Source organism: Sus scrofa, chromosome 17 (assembly GCF_000003025.6).
Source record: "Sus scrofa isolate TJ Tabasco breed Duroc chromosome 17, Sscrofa11.1, whole genome shotgun sequence".
Taxonomy (NCBI): domain Eukaryota; kingdom Metazoa; phylum Chordata; class Mammalia; order Artiodactyla; family Suidae; genus Sus; species Sus scrofa.
Window position 1 is genome coordinate 58,480,292 of NC_010459.5, and position 21,604 is coordinate 58,501,895.

At 47.7% G+C, this 21,604-nt stretch overlaps 1 protein-coding gene across 50 annotated transcripts in view; it reads right to left on the reverse strand.

Moving 5' to 3' along the window:
- PPP4R1L (protein phosphatase 4, regulatory subunit 1-like) overlaps nt 1-21,604 on the reverse strand; it is a 79,857-nt gene that overhangs the window by 45,326 nt on the left and 12,927 nt on the right. For 47 of the 50 annotated variants that reach the window (XR_002340185.1, XR_002340199.1, XR_002340179.1 and 44 more), the window contains exon 3: nt 9,450-9,582. The exons of 2 other annotated variants lie outside the window; for them this stretch is intronic. The gene's annotated coding sequence lies outside the window, so the exon portion shown is untranslated. One more of the 50 variants, XM_021078403.1, reaches the window with a different exon arrangement.

Genomic DNA, 21,604 nt, shown 5'->3' on the forward strand with positions numbered 1-21,604 from the left:
CAAGCCCGGGAACGTCCATACACCATGGGTGTGGCCTTTGAGAAAAGACAGAAAAGAAAAGGGTGCCTCAATAAGGGTGTTTTAAGACGCTGATGAGAAGAAAAGGCACGGCCATCAGCAGTGGCTGCTGGTGGCCTGCGGGCCTGCGTGTGCCCAAGAAGAGCAACAGGCACTTCTGATAAGCTTCTGTGGGCAGATGGAAAGGAGCCCTGCCTGCTTCTGTCTGCTCCTCTGGGTACCTGACAATCCAGGAACAACACTTATCTCTGTGTCACTTCTGGCCATGCATCAGGAGAATTAGCTGACGTCAAAAACCCACCCTGATTTTCAAAGAAAAGACGGCTAGAAGTGTGGAATTTCCGTGAACAGCAGAAAGAACCCCTTCAGCTCAAGCCTGTCCGTGGAGAGGCGTATACCACCTCGGGGATCAAAGGGCGCGATCTGGTGGCCAAGAGGCTTGGGAAAGTGGGGACAGATGCCACCGAGGCCCTGATTATATTCCACTGGACACCCTCATGGCAGCCGCTCCTGGGAAATCAGGCAACCAAGAACTCCCCTCTGCTTTGCAGGGCCTCAGGAGGGCGCGGCAGAGCTGCACCCAGCCCCAAGGGCTCACAGGGGGTCTGCGCTCCTCAGAAAAGCAAGGAAAGGTAGGAGGGGCTCTGGAGCAGGAACGAATCCACCCCAGGGACCACAGGGTGTGAGAGGGGCAAAGACGCAAGGCCTTGGAGAACCTGGCTGCTTCACGCCAGGCGGACCTGGAGAGGCCAGAGAGGACGAGCAGAAGCCAGAGGCACCAGCCTGGATACTTCCCACCATCGGCTACGCTAAGGGGATGAAAGGAGAGAGGACAACTGAGAGCCTGGGGTTGCACGGAAGCATCAGTGAGATGGCCCCCCGGCAGCTCCGTGCTCAGCACGCGCCCCCGATGCGCTCCCCAGCGCGTCGGCCACCATCCATCGGTGTGACTGTGGAACAGAGAACTGCAGCCAAAATGTCTATGGGAACACGAACTAGGCCCTACAACCATCCTGAAAGGTACCCACAGATACACACCGAGTGAGAAAGATGCGTGACACGTCCGATGACATACAAGGCAAAGGCGTGTACATATCGAGGGAGCCCATTTCTTAACCAAAATTCTGTTTATGCACACGCGTGCAATATGTGTACACATAAACACACTCACGCACACACACGCTCAGTCGGGAAACGTCTGGAAGGGCACACACTGAACGGCTCCTAAGACTGCAGTGGGAGAGGGAGGGAAACTCTCACTATTAAACTCCTGAGACTGCTAAACTCACTAAACTCACTATTAAACTCACTATTAAACTCACAGAGCGTGCATTACTTTTAAGAACTTATTTTATATTTATTGCATTTTTTTATTTTTGTCTTTTGTCTTTTTACGACCACACCCGTGGTATGTGGAAGTTCCCAGGCTAGGGGTTGAATCGGAGCTGCAGCTGCCGGCCTACACCACAGCCACAGAAACACAGGATCCAAGCCACGTCTGCGACCTACACCACAGCTCCTGGCAGCGCGGGATCCTTAACCCACTGAGCAAGGCCAGGGGTCGAACCTGCGCCTCACGGACGCTCGTCGGGTTCGTTAACTACTGAGCCACAACGAGAACTCCACGACCTTTTTTTTAACACGGAGGAAGAGGATGGCTCCATCTCACAGGCCAGTGCTCGCTGGAAAGGTAACCATGAAGGGACCCCCTCATGCCCCTTCTTTCCCTCCCCCCTGGGCAGGTACAGTCACGAGTTGAGCCCCACCCATGCCAGGCTGGGGCAAGAAGCCTGGGCACAGAGGCAGTAAGCTCCAGGAGCAGCTCACAGGCCTGGAAGGAGGCAGGAAAATCGATGACAAGCATCTAGCAACGAGGACCTTGAGACAAGAAGGACACAGAAGAGCCAGGCAGGGAGAGCCGGGGTCGGGCAGGGAGACACGGAGGGCGAGGACAACAGGACATCAGACTAGGGCTTTAGAACAAGTCTGACTCAGAGTTCCCTGGTGGCCTCATGGTCAAGGATCCAGCCTTGTCACTGCTGTGCCTAGGGTGACTGCTGCGGCACAGGTTCTATCCCTGGCCCGGGAACTTCCACATGTGGTGGGCATGGCCAAAAATTAAAAAGTGAAAAATTAAAAAGTAAGTCTGGAGTTCCCACTGTGGCTCAGCACGTTAAGAACCCGACTAGTATTCATGAGGATGCAGGTTCAATCCCTGGCCGTGCTCAGTGGGTTAAAGATCCCACATTGCTGTGGCTGTGATGTAGGCTGGCAGCTGCAGCTCCAACTTGACCCCTGGTCTGGGGAACTTCCATATGCTGCAGGTGTGGCCCTTAAAAAAAAAAAAAGATTAATCTGATTCACACGCTGCAGGTCTATTGAAAAGCTGGACGAGCTTGGACAGTTAAGGAATATGGGAACTCTCTGCACTTTTTGTTCAGTTTTTCTGCAAACTCCAAATTGCTCACAAAAATAAAGTCTGTTAATTAAAGAAAAAAAGTGAAATTAAAACCTTCCAACAGACAAAAGGTGTGAGAATTTATCGACAGCAGTCTTGAACTAACGAGAATTGTTAAAGGAAGTTCTTGAAGCAAGAGGATATCTGACAGAAATGGACATTTTACCAAAAGGAATAAAAAGCACAAAAATGGTAACAATGAGAGTGAATATAAAAATACTTCTCTCATTTTAGCTGCTATAAGAGACGGTGGACTATCCGAAACAAGCGGAATAACAGGTGCTGTAGGGTCTGTGACACGGGCAGAGATAAAACGTAGAAAAACAGCACCAAGGATGGGCATGGAGAGACGAGCCTATTGCTTTAAGGTTCTTAGGCTCTAATCTGCCTGCATGCATAGTGGTATAATTTTATTTGAACATATGTTGTGATAAGTTAAAGGAATATATGATAATCCCTAGAAAAACCAATAAAAAAAATTTTAAATGAAGTAGAACTAAGAAGTGAGAGTTCCCGTCGCAGCTCAGTGGAAATGAATCTGACCAGGATCCATGAGGACGCAGTTTTTCCATCCCTGGCCTCGCTCAGTGGGTTGAGGATCCAGCGTTGCCGTGAGCTGTGGTGTAGGTCACAGATAAAGCTCGGATCTGGCATTGCTGTGCCTGTGGTGTAGACCAGTGGCTAAAGCTCTGTTCCGATGCGACCCCTAGCCTGGGAACCTCCATATGCTGCAGGTGCAGCCCTAAAAAGAAAAAAAAAAAAGTCAATAGTGGAGATAAATTGAAATTATGAAAAAACATTTGGTTTTTCTTAAAAAGAAGGGAAAAAAGGAAAATAGCAAGAAGAATTGGGACAAATAGAAAACAAAGAGCAAGACAGTAGATTCAAACCAGACCATATCAATAGTAAGATCAAATGTAAATGACCTGAACAAATTAAAAGACTTAAATTGGATAAGAAAGCAAAACCCAACTAGGTGGTTTCTACAATAACCACGCTTTAAATATAAGGTACAAACAGGAGTTCCGTCATGGCAGTGGTTAACGATCGACTAGAACATGAGGTGCGGTTCGTCCTGCTTGCTCAGGGTTAACGATCCGTTGCGTAGCTGTGGTGTAGGTCGCAGACGTGGCTCGGATCCGCGTGTGGCTGGCGAGGGGTGGCTACAGCTCCGATTGGACCCTGCTGGACCCATATGCGGAGCGGAAGAATAGCAAAAAAAGACAAAAAAAAAAAAAAAAAAAAAAAACAGGGTAAAATAAAAGTGTGAGCAGGACTTCCCTGGTGCACAGAGGGTTAAAGACCCCTGTTGTTACTGCTGTGGCTTGGGCTGCAGCTGTGCCTCAAGTTCAGTCCCTGGCCTGGGAACGTCTACGTGCCACAGGTGGAGCCGTAAAAAGAAAAAAAAAAAGGAAAAAACCTCCAAGGAAGAAAATAATACAGATTAGAGCAGAAATTACTGAACTTGAAAATAAACATACAACATAGAAATTCAAAGGCAGGGGTTCCCATCGTGGTGCCAGGGAAGCCAACCCAACTAGGAACCATGAGGTTGTGGGTTCCATCCCTGGCCTTTTGCAGTGGGTCAGGATCCAGCGTTGCTGTGGCTGTGGTGGAGGCTGGCAACTGTAGCTCTGATTTGACCCCTGGCCCGGGACCTTCCATATGCCGCGTGTGCAGCCCTAACAAAAGTAAAAAAAAAAAAAAAAAAAAAAAAAAGAAGAAGAAATTCAAAGGCAAACCTGATTCTTCCAAATAACTACTACAATTGATACTCCTCTGGTAAGAATCAGCCCAGGGAGAAAAGAGAAAAGGACAACAAGAACCCACCCCGGGAAGGGAAATGGGGCCACACTACAGATTTCACAGACACCCCAAAGGAAATCACCACTTTCCAACACAACGAAATAACCGATCCAAGCGACGGCGCTCTGTGAGCACTGAAATCACTGCAAGAAAGGCTGGGGAGGCGTTTTATGCAGAAGGAACTGAGCGCCTGCACCCGCTGCTCACTGCTAACGTCTCTGAAAGTGGGACGACCAGACATGTGCTTCCTGATGTTCTGTACTAACGAGTACGCAAAACAACCCGGGAAGTATCATCTAAAAAAACCGAAGCAGAATCTAATCAACTCTCCAAGTTTAATTTTCAGTTTGCAGAAAACACGGAGAACCAAGGCACAGGTTAAATTACACCATGAGAATAAGGACCACCAAATCCAGAATGTGGAAAATTCTGCAAGACTAATGACCCCCTTCCACGAATAAAGGATGTCAGGAAGGAGGAGAGGGAGAACCAATTAGAGAGGAAAAGAAACTTCACATCGAAAGGAAAACACGATAAACCAAAGAAGACTTCAGAGACGCGTCTACCTAGTGAAACGTGTGGACCTCACGTGGATGGTGATTCAAACCCACCAACCATAATAAAGTATTTTGAGACAGTCAGGGAAAACTGAACACAGATTGGGCTGACTGGCAGGCATTACTGGTAAGCTTCTTAAGTGTGATAAGGATACCGCAGTTAAAGTCTTTAACTGGGCAAAATGATGTAGCTTAGATTTCCTTCACAACACACGGGCAAAAAAGGCGCAGAACTTCTACAGAGCAAATGACCAAACTGATATATTGGGTCATTAAAGAGAACCTCGATAAAGAGAAAGACATACCATGTTGGTGGAGCAGAAGTCTAAATACTATGGAGACAGCAGTTCTCTGCAAAGTGACAGAGAGAGTCCAGGCAAACTCTCAAAGGCCCAATAGGTGTTGCTTTTGTTTTGCTGCATTAGAATCTGATGAGCTGATTTTGAAATTTGTACAGAAATGCAAAGGACCAAGAATAACAAGTCATGCCAAAGAAGAAAACCAAGGTGAGAATTCTTGCTCTGCCAAATATCAAGACTTACTGCAAAGCTACAGTAATCAAGGCCCCAAGGCATTGGCTGAGAGGGAGACAGACAGACCACTGGAGGATGAAAGAGTCCACAACGCAGACTACTGAGCACTCCACGACCCCGGGGAGAAGCAGCAGCACAGACAGTCATAAACAGATGCTGGATTAAACAGAGATGGCTCTGGGAAAAGGATGTATTTTTTGGTAAGTGGTGTTAGGAAAGAGAGCTGGACTGCTCTTCCACACGATGAATAAAAATCAATTTCAGGAGTTCCCTGGTGGCTCGGTGGGTTAAGGATCAGGCATGGTCACTGCTGTGGCATGGGTTTGATCCCTGGCCCGGGAAAGTCTGCATGCCTCGGGCGCAGCCAAGAAGAAAAATCAATTGCAGATGGATTATAGATCTAATGTGAAGGAAAAAAGAACAAAAACAAAAACTGAAGCCTTTAAAGCAACATGAAAGAACATGTTTATGATCTCGGGATATAGGAAGACATTTTAAAGACACGTCAACAAGCACCAAGGATAAAAGAAAATGCTGATAAATTTAACTACATCCAAATGAGTAGTTTCTGGTCACCAGAAGGACACCATAAAGAGAGCTAAACACAAGCCACAGACTGAGGGAGGGAGGGCTGACAAAAGGTAGGAATCCAGAGCGCACCCCGACACCTGCAAACCGATAAGAAAAGACGAAGGATTTAAAAAGGCACGTCACAAAAAAGAAATTCAGGTGTTCAACCAGCACTGGAAAAGGTGTCCACACTCACAAACAAGGAAAATGTACGTTACAATCACAAAGCGATGCCGTTACAAACACCACCACACCACCGGGCTGGCTATGCGTGTGAAATCCGACAACACGATTTGGCAGATAAGACGAAGGGGAAGGCTGGAAGTGTAAACCACGACAACCGCTTTGGAAAACTGGCACCGTCACTCACGCAGGTGATAAGCATAGCCCGTCACGTAATAATTCTTTCCTGGATACGCGCCTCAGAGAAACGCGCCCCCGTGTGCACCCAGGACCTGTGCACAGGAGTGCGCCCTGCTGAGTGTTCCCAGCAGAAAGCTGGAGCTGCTGCGACAACAGGAGACACAGGCCAACATGGGCAAACCACAGGGCACTGCTGGCAGAGGAACGAACGCAAGACCACATACAAATCACAAGGTGGAACAGCCCATACGATTTCTTGTATCTCAAGTTCAGAAACAATAAAATGAAATTATCTTCCTTGGAGGCAGAAACTCAGGCGCTAACCCTCGAAGGGAACGGAGGATGTGAGAAACACAAAATCTGGTGGCATCAGGAACTGGGGGAGGACACTCCCCCAGGGTGGCCGGAGTAAGGGCCACATGAGCAGTGTGTGCACGGCTCGTGACGTTGCATGTGTGTTTTATCCAATTCCCTGTATGTGGTCCAGTTCACAAAGAAGAAGTCTTACCCTATTACTACTGTTTTGGCTGTGCCCACAGCACGTAGACGCTCCTGGGCCAGGGATCAAACCCGAGCCACAGCAGGTAACGAGACTGATTCCTTAACCGGTAGGCCACCAGGGAACTCCTAGAAGAAGTTTTAAAGAAAGCCAGAAAAAAGAAAGAGATGATAGAAGAAAACATATCTGGTCATCTCAATAGATGTAAAAGAAGCAGGGCACAAAATTTAGACCCCACCGAGGATTTCCGAAAACGCTTAGAGATTTTGTTCAATAAAATAAATAACCTGTATTCTTCAAAAATGTCAATAGTATCACGAGAGGCACAGAAAGGCTGAGAAACTGTTAGAGATGAAAGGAAACTAAAAAAAACAAGAAAATGAAATGCAACACATGATGCTAAAAATCAAATAAAAAACCCAGCTATAAAGGACACCACTATTAGGACAACTGGCAAAATTTGACTAAAATCTATACGTTAAATGACAGCACTGTCTCCAGCTTAAATTTCCGGATTTTGATCATTGTGCTGGGATCATGCAAGTGCACGATGAATGTCCTTGTTCTTAGAAAAATGCACACTGCAGTATTTAAAGGAAAAGCAACATAAAATATATAACTTACTCTCAAAGGGTTTAGAAACGAAAGGAAAAATAAAGAGATATAAATCAAACCTGGCAAAATGTTAACAAGTGACAAGTCGGAGTGAAAGATGTACAAGAATTCTTTCTACTATTCTTGAACTTTTTCTGGAGGTCTGAGATTATCTTTTAAAGTTTAAAAATAATCTCCTATCAAAATAGAAATATAAAGAAATATAAATTTTCTTAAACTAATAAGCATCTTCTAAAAAAATAAAACAAGATACGAAAGGAAGAAATAACACCACCATTTTTCACAGACAACAGCACCCTAGTACATAAAAAACCCACAGAATCCATAGGAAAGTTATTATAAGTTAATAAGTGAACTTAGCATAATCAATGGAAATGAAATCAAAATATAAAATCAATTCCATTTTCATATGTCAGCAACAATTAGAATATAAATGTTAAGAAATGATACAATTCACAGAAGTATAAAAGATCAAATACCAGAGTTCCCACTGTGGCTCGGCAGGTTAAGAACCGGACTAGTATCCATGAGGATGTGGGTTCAATCCCTGGCCTCTCTCAGGGGGTTAAAGGATCCATGTTGCCATGAGCTGTGGTGTAGGTTGAAGATGCGGCTCAGATCTGTTGCTGCTGTGGCTGTGGTGTAGGCCGGCAGCTCCAGCTCAGATTTGACCCCTAGCCTGGGAACCTCCACATGCTCTGGGTGTGGCCCTGAAAAGAAAAAAGAAAAAAAAAAGATCAAACACCTAAGAACTAAATCTAACAAGATACAGAAGACTTCTATGACAGAAAACCAGGTATTATAGTTTTGTAGTTATTTATGTGGATGATATATGTGTGTACAAACACACACGCACGAGGAAGCTGAAGAAAATATTAAAAACGGGAGGATCGGGAAACGAAACACTGCGAGGATGTCAATTCTCTACATCCTGATTTATAGATGCAATGCAATGCCAATGAAAATGCCAGAAGGCTGTGGGGTTTTGCCTAGAAGTTGATAAACTGGCACTAAAATACATTTGGAAACGCACAGGGCCAAGAACAGCCAGGACGGTTTTGAGGAACCAAGCCGGAGGACTCTGTGCCCGACACCAGGACTCTGAGAACAAAGCTGCAGGATCAAGAGTCGGGGGTCCTAGTGGGGTCCCAGTGCCACGGCAGGTAAACAGACCCACACGGCGGGCTGGAGAGTCTACCAATGGACCCCGACGGAAGACCAAGGGGGTGTCGGAGCACAGAGGAGGCACCTGCCGAAAGGGGCCCTGGGGCAACTGGAGACCAGCCCGAGGGAAGGAAACCGGCCTCCCCCCGCACATCTCAGACAAACACGCACTTCCATGTGGGGGGCTGTGGATCCAGAGGTGACTCGGAAAACAATACAACTTCAGGGAGATGGGGTGAGAAAATACCGCGGTGGCCTTGGGGGAGGCAGATGGGCTACACGGGACATGAAAAGCACCAGAAAAAAAAATCAAAGAAGAAGGTGATAAACCATGGACCACATTTAAATGAAGAGACTCATCATGCCGCGGCTGGGAAGCTGCCAGGAGGCCGTCACCTGCCCGCCGGTGAGACGGGGACAAAAGCTGGGCTCACGCAGCAGCAACCGCTGTGAGCCTCCTGTGACGTAACCAATGTAAAAGCACCGATTATCACCTTGCAACAGAGCAGTGGAGCAAGAAAAGGCACGCGGGGCGACAGAACACATCTTCCGGGGACAAGGAGAGGCCGCGGGGGGCGTCCAGAGGGCTGTTCCCGGGGAGCCGCACGGCAGGGGCAGGAAGGAGTGCCTGGAAGGGTGAGCCGGGACAGGACAGGACGGAGGCCCTTCCCGTCTGGGCAGAGGGAAGCGCCGGCCGAGTCAGGTTTGGGCGCCTGAGAACTGAGAGGGACCCCGGCCGCTGCTTTCTCCACAAAATGAGAGCGTGCCCTGCCCTCCTCAAGTCCCCAGAAGCTGTCACAGACTGGTGGCCGCCTAAACCAGCCACGGCAGAGGGCGGTGACGCTCCAAGGACGGGCTGGGCTTACGGCTTGAAGATGCTATCGCTGAAAGTGGACTCTTCCAGGCAAGTGAGCGGTGGCAGGTTGTCCTGGTCCGGAATGTCCGAGAAGGCTGTCACCTTCGTGCGGTGACCATCTGGCCCGAACTCCTCAAATCCATCTAGAGGGGAAGAGAGAGACCACACCTGTAAGTGCGCCTCATCCGTGACAGGTGGCACCTGGGCAAAGAGGGGGCCCGGTCCCGCCGTCGTCCTTCCCAGCTGCCGCCTCTGAGAACTGCAGACCTGACAACCCAAGAGAAGGGGGCTGAGGCCAGAGCCACCAAAAGAGCCCAGCGCCGCCTCCTAGGCCGTCTGACGCAGCATGGCCTCTCACCGCCGCGGGGGAAGCTCTCTGCTATCGGGGACACAGAAGCTACTGACAAGAATGCTCACTCGCCCTTGGGAAAAACGTCCACGGAGCTCTACGCAAACACCTTGCAAACGGGCAAAAGAAAAAGACCCCTAAGCCAGACTGGCGGAAAGCCCGCGGCGGATCTGTCCTGGCCTGGAGGCACTCAGCAGACGTCCCTTCCCACCCCCACACACACCCCCCGCCTGGCCACACCCCTCCGCGTGGATGTCCATCAGGTGCCCCCAACTCACTCTGGCCTAAAGGGCCAGCCGTCACGCTGCCCCTTCCTCCTCAAGGCTGCTTTTCCTTGTGCCCCCGCCTGGGCGCCAGCACCACCCTCCATCATCCTGGGTGGCTGAGCTCAGGGACTCTGCAGCCAACCCCCACCCCCTGGCACAGAATGAGTCCCCCAGCTACTACTCACTAGCTGCGTGACCAGAGTAAGGGACCTAACCTGTCTACACTCCTACATTTTGATACACAGGGGACATAAGGCCCTGTCTGGATGATGCTGGAACAAGTGAGTTCATGCATGTGAAGATCGGCGGGGGAGTTCACTGTGGTGCAGCGGAAATGAATCGGAATAGTACCCATGAAGGTGCGGGTTTGATCCCTGGCCTCGCTCAGTGGGTGGGGGATCTGGCGTGGTTGTGAGCTGTGGTGTAGGTCGCAGACACAGCTTGGATTTCACGTTGCTGTGGCTGTGGGGTAGGCCGGCAGCTGCAGCTCCGACTGGACCCCTAGCCTGGGACCCTCCATATGCCACAGGTGCAGCCCTAAAAAGAGGGAAAAAAAAGACCGGTGGGATCTGGCCCTTCATGATCCGGCCTTGACCCTGGCCACCACTTCCACCCTCCACACGCCCGCGCTTCAGGGGCTTAAAGGCTTCCTTTCCATTCCATGCATTGGAATAACTGGGTGCGAAACACGACTGGTGCAAGAGTAGTGCAAAACATGACCAGTGCAGGTGCCCACCTGGCAGATAGGAAAATGTGGTTGGTTAACTTAGGCGGTAATTGATGAGAGTCGAAAACTAGGGAGGACACGTTTATGCTCAGCTGCTTACTTTTCTTTGAAACACTAGCCACATTTTTTTTCTCGACTAATTCTTTTAGGCTAGTAATTAGAGCCTATTTAAAACGTACACTGCCTAACGGTTACCCAGAGAATTTTAATAAAGAATTACACTTTTGTGAAAAAAAAACATGTGTGGGGCACAATCAGATATGTCATTTCTCTGCAGGATCCCTGCTGGGGGGGACCAGGCCCCCAACCACGGTCACTATTTTCTTTTTCTTTTGTTGTATCTTTTTAGGGCCGTACCCGCGGCATACAGAGGTTCCCAGGCTCGGGGTTGAATCAGAGCTACAGCTGCCAGCCTACACCGCAGCCATAGCAACGTGGGATCTGAGCTGTGTCTGCGACCTACACCACAGCTCACGGCAACGCCAGATCCCAGCTGCATCTGTGACCTACACCACAGCCACAGCAACTGGGCCAAGTCCCATCTGTGACCTACACCACAACTCACGGCAACGCTGGATCCTTAACCCACTGAGCGAGGCCAGGGATCAAACCCGCATCCTTATGGATACTAGTCGGGTTCGTTAACCACTGAGCCATGACGGGGACTCCGGTCTGAGCTATTTTCAATGCATTTTGAGGCCCAGGAGGAACCTGCAGCCTCCACCCCACGCACATTTACAGAGCACTGTGGACCCAGCTATAAAGCAGTGAGGTCAACGCAGACAGCTCCAGGACCTGGCGATAGCCACAAACACACAAACTCAACGCTTTTCATAAGCATCAGGTTTCAAAAGATCTCCTGAGGCCCAAGTGTGTACCTCCTGGGTGAAGAACTCACTCCTGTCTTAAAGTAACAGAAAACACCCAGGCATCCTTCAAAAAACTCTGTTTATCAGAGAAGGAAGAACTTAGCAATCAGTTCTACAAAAGAATAACTGTTATTAGAGCATACTGATGATTCTACTACACTAACTATATAAAAACTACACTAACTATATACATGGAAATAAAAGCTATAATCCATAAAATACTGGACAAGAACGAAACTTGACTGGTTCCTTGCTACCAGCCAGGAGCTGTGCTAAGAACTTTCTGGACAGGCATAGCCCACTAAACCCTGACAATAACCACACTGGTTCATGTGTCTGTTAAGGGAACTGAAGCTTAAAGAGCTTAACAAAGTTGCCAAAGGTCACACAGCTAGAGAGCCTCAGGGTCAGACTTTGAACCCCAAACAGCCACACTCCAGAGGCTGCAATATGTTTTACTGTCAGAGAGGAAATCGAACTTTTCGTTTTCAAAGCACCCCCTCCCTCTTCTCCATCTGGGATTCAGCCACAGTGGCTTTTTCTCTTAGTTCTTCCAACGCACCAAGATCCTTGGCCTCGGTGATTCTGTACCTGTCTTTCCACTGGCTGGGGCACCATCACATCTTAACCCCCGCCTCCCCAAGCGTGGGGATCCAACCATGAGGTCGCGGGTTTGATCCCTGGCCTTGCTCAGTGGGTTAAGGATCCAGCATTGCTGTGGCTGTGGTGCAGACCAGCGGCTACAGCTCCAATTAGACCCCTAGCCTGGGGTCTCCATATGCTGCAGGTACAGCCCTAAAAAGCCTCCATATGCTGCAGGTACAGCCCTAAAAAGCAAAAACAAAAACAAAAGAAACACACCAAACACTGAAAAAAAGTTATAATATGGAATCATAAAGAAGCAAGACGGAACCTTAGAACAGGCCTTGATAAATTCCCTCATTTTTTGTGCAGCACAGGAAACTACTCAATATTCTGTAATAACCTATATGCGGAAAGAATCTGTAAGAGAATGAATATATGTATGTGTATAACTGAATCCCTTTGCTGTGCACCTGAAACTAACACAACATTGTAAAGCAATTCTACTCCAATAAAAATAAATTAAATTTTCTTAAAAAATTCCCTCATTTTACAGACTGTGCCCCCAACACCGGCAGCAGAAATGGGATCCTTAGCACGAAAGGTTCTGCATTCCAGCCCAGGGCTCTTGCAAGAGATGTGCAGGAAAGCCTGCGGAGATGAAGGCGGAGAGAACCACCGAGCCAAAGGGAATGGGTACGGTCCCCGAGGCAACTGAAGGAAGGCAGGGGAGCCCTCCACTTCCAGACCCTCGAGGGCCACACAGAGACAGAGGTTCCTGCCTAGAAGCCCAGGCGAGAAAATCAATGAAACAGTCGTCAAGCACTAGACCACAGACAGGCAGCCGGCACCAGGACCTCTCGGAGGACGGTCGCAAACAAGGAGAGCCCGAGGGTGGCAGGGGTGTCTTGGCTCCCCTGCAGGAAGCGTGAGGAGGCCAAGGCAGTGGGTGCTCAGGAGACGGGGGCGCAGCAGAGCAGCCCCTGGAGAGCACCCAAGCATACAACTGCTTCAGCAGAGTGTGACATGACACCCCGTGGTCAACACTGACCACCTACACACAGGTAGGTCTAAAGCACAAGGGTTTTAGGTTGGTTGGTTGGTTGGGTTTTTGGCTTTTTTTTTTTTTTTTTTTTTTGGCCACACCTGTGGCATGCAGAAGTTTCTGGGCCAGGGATCAAACCCGAGCCACAGCAGTGACCTGAACCACAGAAGTGACAATGCCAGATCCTTATGACACTCGTAGGAGGATAAAGAGCCACAGGGTGAATTTGAAAGAAAAATATAAAACCCCTATGGAAAAGGAACTACACTTAGGGCGGGAGCAGGGTAAGGAGTAGTCACTCCTGAGAAATCAAAGCCGCAGCCGTGCATGGTCCATGACTATAGAGTCCAGACTTGCAACGACCTATAAAGTGTAGGAGCCCCACACCGAGCTACTGGGAGGAGCACTGCCCAGATTTATTCTAATTCCAGGTAGCTCTGGTGAAGCAAACTAGCTCTTCTTTTTTTCTTTATTTATTTCTTTTTTTTTTTTTTTGATTATTTTTTCCCTTTTTATGACTGCACCTGTGGCATATGCAAGTTCCAGGCTAGGGGCTGAAATCAGAGCTGCACTGCTGGCCTACACCACAGCCACGACAACCCCGGATCTGAGCCACGTCTGTGACCTATACCACAGCTTGCAGAAACACCAGATCCTTCCTTAATCCACAGAGGCCAGGGATCAAACCTACATCCTCACGGATACTGTGTCAGGTTCTTAACCCACTGAGCCACAAGAGGAACTCCAAACAAGCTGCTCTAAAGACTTTCTCAATCCAATAAGCAAGCAACTGCATAAAATAATCCCTGCTGAAGATAAACATGTGATTAAAAAATTTTTTCAAACTATAGGTGGTTACAAACCATTAAGAAGAAGAGTTAGTAGACACAGCAAAGGAGAATTTGCACCTCAAGATTAGAAATATTAGAAAAACTTAAAATAGATTATCAAATAATTATGCACAGAATTGAGCAGGATTTTGAAAGCAGATATCCTAATGAAAAAAAAAGAGAGTGGGAATGGGAGTAATAGGCACATTTGGAAAAGAACCAAGTAGAAATGAAAGAGAGAGACAATTTAATTAAGAATTCAGTAGCTGGTTTAAATAGCCGTTTAGACATCGCTCAAGAGAGAGTTAGTGAGCTGGAAGATTGATCTGACAAATCACCCAGAACACTGCACGGAGAACTGAAGAGTGGAAAATACGGGCCAGCAACTAAGGCGCATGAGGAGCGGAACACGAATGTCCAAGATTAAGTCCAACGGGAATTCCAGAAAAAGGGATCGGTGAAGATAGGAAGGGGCGAGATTCAAAGAGTTAATGACCAACGAACGATGTTCCAGGAGGGAAAAAAAAATGATGAATATTCAATTTGAATATTCAATTTAAAGAAGTACAAATCCTGAACTGAATGATTAATAACACACTTACACTTAGATGCACCACAGATCAACAGCAAAGAAAGGCATCTAAAGAAAATAGAAAAATACAAGATGAAATCCCAGACCTCTCACTTAAAAGATGTCAGAGGTGTAACATGTGATCGACGGGAGTGTGGGGGGAGTCCCCACTGTGGCGCAGGATCAGTGGCATCTCTGCAGCGGCAGAACGCAGGTTCGATCCCCAGCCCAGCGCAGTGGGTTAAAGGATCTGGCATCGCTGCAGCTTTGGCGTAAGTTGCAGTTGTAGCTGGGATCTGATTCCCTGGCCCAAGAACTGCATGTGCTGCAGGGTGGACACACACACACACACACAAAAGTGTCGGGCCCTGAGTCAAAAAACCTGATTCTGAAATCCAGCTCTGCCTCTTACTCTGTACTCTGGATAAATACCTTACCTCTCTGGCTCTCGGCTTCTCACTCTGATAAAATGGACGATGACTTCAGATGATTGTTGTGGTGCAGATTAAATGACAGGAGATAGATGTAGTTATACAGAATTCGACACACATAAGCACTTTGAAAATATCAGCTGCTCTTAGTATTATTATTCAATCACCGAGCACATTACATAGTGGTATTGCTTATGTTTCTACCTCCAGAGTTCAGGGCAGCCACAGCCACCAGGGGGCCGTGGGTGGGGGCGGGGGCAGAAGGATGTCCCCAAAAGGAAAACAACAGAGAGGGGACTTTGTATTAAACTCGGCCCAAACTCTGTCTTGACTCCTAAACCGAGCGTTTGTGCGGCAAACTCCAGCACAGCTAAGGCTAAGAAAACTGAACTGAGCTCTGGGCTTCCATCCACCCCAGGAGTGACAGTGGCAACAGTTTGACCTCAGCCAACTTAAGTTCCTACTAAAACAAAACAAAGTAAAGTAAAGTAAATAGGAGTTCCCGTCATGGCTCAGTGGAAACAAACCTGACTAGTATGCATGCGGACATAGGTTCGATCCCTGGCCTCGCTCAGTTGTTAAGGATCCGGCATTGCCCTGAGCTGTGGTGTAGGCTGCAGATGCAGCTAGGATCCAGCATTGCTATGGCTGTGGCCTAGGCTAGCAGCTACAGCTCCAATTTGACCCCTAGTCGGGGAACCTCCATATGCTGTGGGTGCAAACATAAAAAAAAAAAAGAAAAGAAAAGGCAAAAATAAATAAATAAATGAATAAAATGAAACAGAAAAATCACACTCTTTGGAGACATACAGCAGAATCCAGAGATATTTACAGAACATAATATTTACAATATCCAGGTTACAATCCAAAATTACTCAATACACAAACAGAAAACATAAACTAGCTAAAAGAGAAAACACTCAAAGCAGGAGTTCCCCTCGTGTGCAAAGGAAATGAATCCAACTAGGAACCATGAGGTTGTGGGTTCAATCCCTGGCTTCGCTCCTTGGGTTAAGGATTCAGCGTTGCTGTGAGCTGTGGTGTGGGTCGCAGACGCGGCTTGGATCTGGCGTGGCTGTGGCTCTGGTGTAGGCTGGCGGCTACAGCTCTGATTAGACCCCTAGCCTGGGAACCTCCATATGCCACGGGAGCGGCCATAGAAAAGGCAAAAAGACAAAAAAAAAAAAAAGACTGAAAGAACAAATGTCCATCCAGAACTTGACATCCATTGACATACCCTTCGGGAAGGATGATGAAATAAAGACACGGTCAGATTGGAAAGAAAAAAGAAAAAAAGCACACACACAAAGAATTTCCTTTTTAACACACCCTTTTTCCACACTGCCAGCAAAAGCAGACCAGGAAACGCTCAACCAAGTTCCACAGGCTGAAGAAGCGTGATGCCCCTTAGAAAGTTTATCTTCGAAAGGAATTAAGAGCATTGAAAATGGTAAATATGTGGGGAAATTTTTTTTCTTCATCTTTTTGTTTTGGGCCGCACCCTCGGCATATGGAAGATTCCAGGCCAGGAGCTGAAACAGAGCACTGGATCCTTAACCCACTCAGCAAGGCCAGGGATTGAACCCCTGTTCTCAGGAACACCAGTCAGGTTCATGACCGCTGGGCCACGACGGGAACTCCCTGGGTAAATGTTGTTAAAACTATTCTTCCTCCTAATTTCTTCAAAATAATCATGACGGTTTAAACCAATACAAATCAAAAACTGTAACTTCATAGTGTACAACATATCACATGCAGATTACTATAGGATGAGAATTATAACATAAATCAATGGAACTATACAGCTGTCAGTTTTCAATCATGCAAAGTGGTGCATTATTAACTCTAAGTAGACTGTTTCTGTCTTCACAGCTAGTGCTGGAGGCCCTTGAAACCCTGGGACCATGTCAAAGAACAGCTGATGCGCAGCCAACACTTAATAAATAAATATTGGTTTCTGTAGAAATCAGTCTCCTGAGACTTTAATTACCTGGATTCAATTCATGAGAGTCTAACAGCCCCTGAGAGGCTGAGAAAAATCTAGTTTCCACAGAAAGAAACGTGAGGTGTAGCAGCTCGCCTTTATAAACGCATGCCCTGGGACCTGCACCCATAGTCTGCGACATAAAGACGCCAAGACACTAATTCACACATCTTGCTTGCTTGCAAAAATGAGAGATCTTAGTTTCAAGACAGAACGCAGGTCAAAATGATCACATAACTGCTAAAATAAAATGAATTTCAACATCCAATTTAAAGTGCATGAGTTAATCAAAAGCATTCATCTATCCCAACGATGAATATACTAGAATTCAATTTTGGTAAATAAATTAACTATGTAGGAGCTTCCGCTGCGGGCCAATAGTAACAGATCCGACTAGCATCAGTGAGGACTTGGGTTTGACCCCTGGCCTTGCTCAGTGGGTTAAGGACCCAGGGTCATGGTGAGCTGTGGTACAGCTCGCAGATGCAGCCCAAATCCCATGTTGCTGTGGCTGTAGTGTAGGCCAGCAGCTGCAGCTCCAATTTGACCCCTAGCCTGGGAACGTCCATACGCTGTAGGTGCGGCCCTGAAAAAGCAAAAAAAAAAAAAAAATGCAAAGAGGTGCAGAGGGAAGAAAGAGGTGTAAAACTCATTGAAAAAAGGAAGAAATCTAAATTACAGGGATTTCAGACTTCCTGTTGTGGCGCAGAGGAAAACGAATCCGACTAGGAACCACGAGGCTGTGGATTTGATCCCTGGCCTCGCTCAGTGGGTTAAGGATCCGGTGTTGCTGTGAGCTGTGGTATAGGCCGAAGATGTGGCTCGGATCTGATGTGGCTGTGGCTGTGGTGTAGGCCGGCAGGTGTAGCTCCGATTGGACCCCTAGCCTGGGAACCTCCATGTACCGCAGCTGCGGCCCTAAAAAGCAAAAATAAATAAATAAATTAAAGAGATTTCTGTTTTTATCTTAAGAAACTGAAAGACAGTTTTAGTCCAATACAGAACAAAGAACCAGGTTATCTCATGACTGCCTCTCTGGGAAAGTTCTGCATTACCAGGGCTGCTGGTGGCCGAGCATGCTCAGCCTGCAGCTCAACCTCGCCAGCTGAGCTGCAAATGCACAGCCATCACTCGGCCTCGGTATGGACAGCTTGGGACAGAAGATCTACCAGTGTGACATTGGAAAGGGGCATTAAATATCACCAAAGCACACAGTGGGAAAGGTACTCCCTGCTCAATTCTCTGATTAATCAAAGAAAGCGTCCTTCGGGCACTAGCATGTCTTGAGCACGTCCTACAAGATGGGTAATCCTCCTTTGGAACACAGCGCAGGGCTCATACTCAGAACTTTCAGCAGACAACTGGGTTCACCTAGAACTTTATAATGGTATTTTATTTCTGTCTTACGATATTATGGATAAGTTCCATGTTGAGCAACTCACACGAGTCTCCCAAGATGTGTTTAAATAAATTATTTTACATGAAGAAAAATACGGGTAGTATATAGATAGAACTAGGAAACACAGCACACAAATGACTGACTTCTAAAAACTATAGGCTCAGGAGTTCCCGTTGTGGCGCAGTGGTTAACGAGTCCAACTAGGAACCATGAGGTTGCAGGTCTGACCCCTGCCCTTGCTCAGTGGGTTAAGGATCTGGCATTGCCGTGAGCTGTGGTGTAGGTTGCAGACGCGGCTCGGATCCTGCGTTGCAGTGGCTCTGGCGTAGGCCGGTGGCTACAGCTCCGGTTAGAGCCCTAGCCTGGGAACCTCCATATGCTGCAGGAGTGGCCCCAGAAAAGGCAAAAAGACAAAAAATAAATAAAAATAAAAATAAAAACTACCGGCTTAGTGTAACCCAAGGGAAATATTCCCGTTAACAGCATCACATTCATATATGAATAACAGTGTCTTTTATTCCAAATACTACATATACGTATATGTATAGGCAAATATCTTTCCTTGTGTGAATCGAAATCCTAGCCCCTTTCCAAATCCTACTTGAATCCAAATTAATGAGATTATCAGTGGGATTATTGCTATCTACCGGTGAATAACATACTAAATTTTGGGGAGTTCCCTGGTAGCACAGTCGGTTAAGGAGCCAGTGATGTCTCTGCTGTGACTCAGGTTGCTGCTGTGGCTCGGGTCTGATCCGTGGCCCAGGAACTTCCACATGCTGCAGGCGTGGCCCCCCAAAATTATTTTTTGGAGCTGCTGCACAAAAGCACGCGAGTTTACGAAAGTGTATGCACAAGGAAGATTTGGAAGCCCTTCCACAGAGAATGAAAATAGCCAGCGATATCTTCAATGTCAACTGTGATGGCATTCTGACCAGGTACCGTGATTGATAACCTCTTCCCATGACGTCTTAATGCTTTCTTTTTATTAAGTCTTCAAAGACAAACTAAATCATTCAACAGCTGATGAACTATATAAAAACAGCAGGATTTCTCACCCTCGGCACTGCTGATGTGTTCATCTCGCCGTAGGGGGCTGCCCGCTGCAGGACGCTTGGCAGCATTCCTGGCCTCAACCCACCAGATGCCAGGAGCATCCTCTCATCCATGTGTGAAAATCAAAACACATCCCCGACACTGCCACGTGTCCCCAGGTGAGAAGCACTGTGAAAGAGAAGATGCAGCAGGTGCCCTGAGCAGCCCCTGGTGACTGGATGGTCCCCAAGAGAAGGGGTGTTGGGTCGCAGGAAAGAGCTGCCCGGCCCCCGACCTCTCTGACCTCATGTGCCCCCCCACTGCCCTCTCCTCCAGCCACGCCCCAGTGACTTCCCTGGCTAAGGGCCACCGCATGGCACGGCGGTTCCCTGTGCCTAGAGCTCGGCTCCCCCAAGATGTTCTGGCTGATCACTTCCGTCTTCCGGTGAAAATTCCTGCACCTCCATCCTCGCAGGGACGCCCCCTGACCAGCTTTTGTGAACTGCATGCCTCCCACCCCGACCCCAATCCACGCTTCTAGTTTTTCAGAGACCGTATCACCCTCTCACACCCAGAAGGTTTACTTGCTACAGCTACGGTTCATCAGCCAGTCCACTCCCACGCCCCCCATCACTGCCCCCAGGGCGAAAATCTTTTACTGACCCCTGGACATACGCGGGGCACACAGCAGGCAGTCAGCAAAAGCGGCGGAATGAACGAGTGAGCAAATGGCAAAGGTCTGTGGAGCGAGCTTGCTGTGCCTTCTGACAGCAACACATAAAAGGACTCCTGTGCTTAGAAAGAATTTTCTAGAATGTACGTTCCTAGCCACTGCCAAGAGAGCACATTGTCTGGCATCTGTTTATGGGAATAAGGAGTGAAGGCCCATGGACCTGGCTATACCAGGAGCAGTCAATACTTCAAGTCCAGGTCACCCAGAAACCTCAGGAATCTTCAGCATTCAAATTAGAAACCTAATACAAAGTAGGATATAAATAATTCCTTGTTTAAATTTTTTCATTGTATTTTCTCACATTTGGGAAAAAAAAAGTCACCTACTCCATTTATGAAAGCTTACTACCATACAGAAAGGAAAGCCTTCTCAAGAAAATAGTTTCTAGAGTTCCCATCTGGCTCAGAGGTTGACGAACTTGACTAGCATCCATGAGGAGGCAGGTTCGATCCCTGGCCTTGCTCAGTGGGTTAAGGATCCAGCATTGCCGTGAGCTGGGGTGTAGATCTCAGACTCAGCTCGCATCTCTCGTTGTTGTGGCTGGTAGGCCAGTAGCTGTAGCTCCGATTTGACCCCTAGACTGGAAACTTCCATATGCTGCAGGTGTGGCCCTAAAAAGACAAAAGGCCAAAAAAAAAAAAAAGAAAAGAAAAGTTTCTAGGAGTTCCCATCGTGGCTCAGCAGAAACCAATCTGACCAGCATCCATGAGGATGCAGGTTTGATCCCTGGCCTCGCTCAGTGGGTTAAGGACCCGGTGTTGCCATGAGCTGTGGTGTGGGTCGCAGATGCAGCTCAGATCTGGTGTTGCCGTGGCTGTGGTGTAGGCCAGCTGCTGCAGCTTCAATTCAACTCCTTGCCTGGGAAACTTCATATGCCATGGGTGCAGCCCCAAAAAGACAAAAAAAAAAAAAAAAAAAAAAGGGAAAGAAGGAAGGAAAGAAAGAAAGAAAGAAAGAGCAGGAAGTAGTTTGTAATACCCCTTTGGGCCTTCTTGGCTCCATTGAAAACATTTAAACAGCAATTTGGTCATGACTGGCTGTCTGCTAATTGCTCGACGACGAATTTGGAGCAGTAGCTGCTTTATAAGTTTCCATCACATATTAGTTTCCTTGGCAAGTTTACACAGGCACCACTGACCCTTTACCAAAAATGACTAACAATTTAAAGCTAACGGAGACCAGTGGGGGACGTGCTTAGAAGCAGCACTGTTTGCTTTATAGGGGTACACGCCCCTCCCATCACACCTGCTGCTCAGCACCCCGTCCGTGTTGCACGCCCATGTGCCAACGGCTCCCTGGACTGTAGGGTGCATGTCCCAGCCACTCTGGTGCAACTCAGTCACA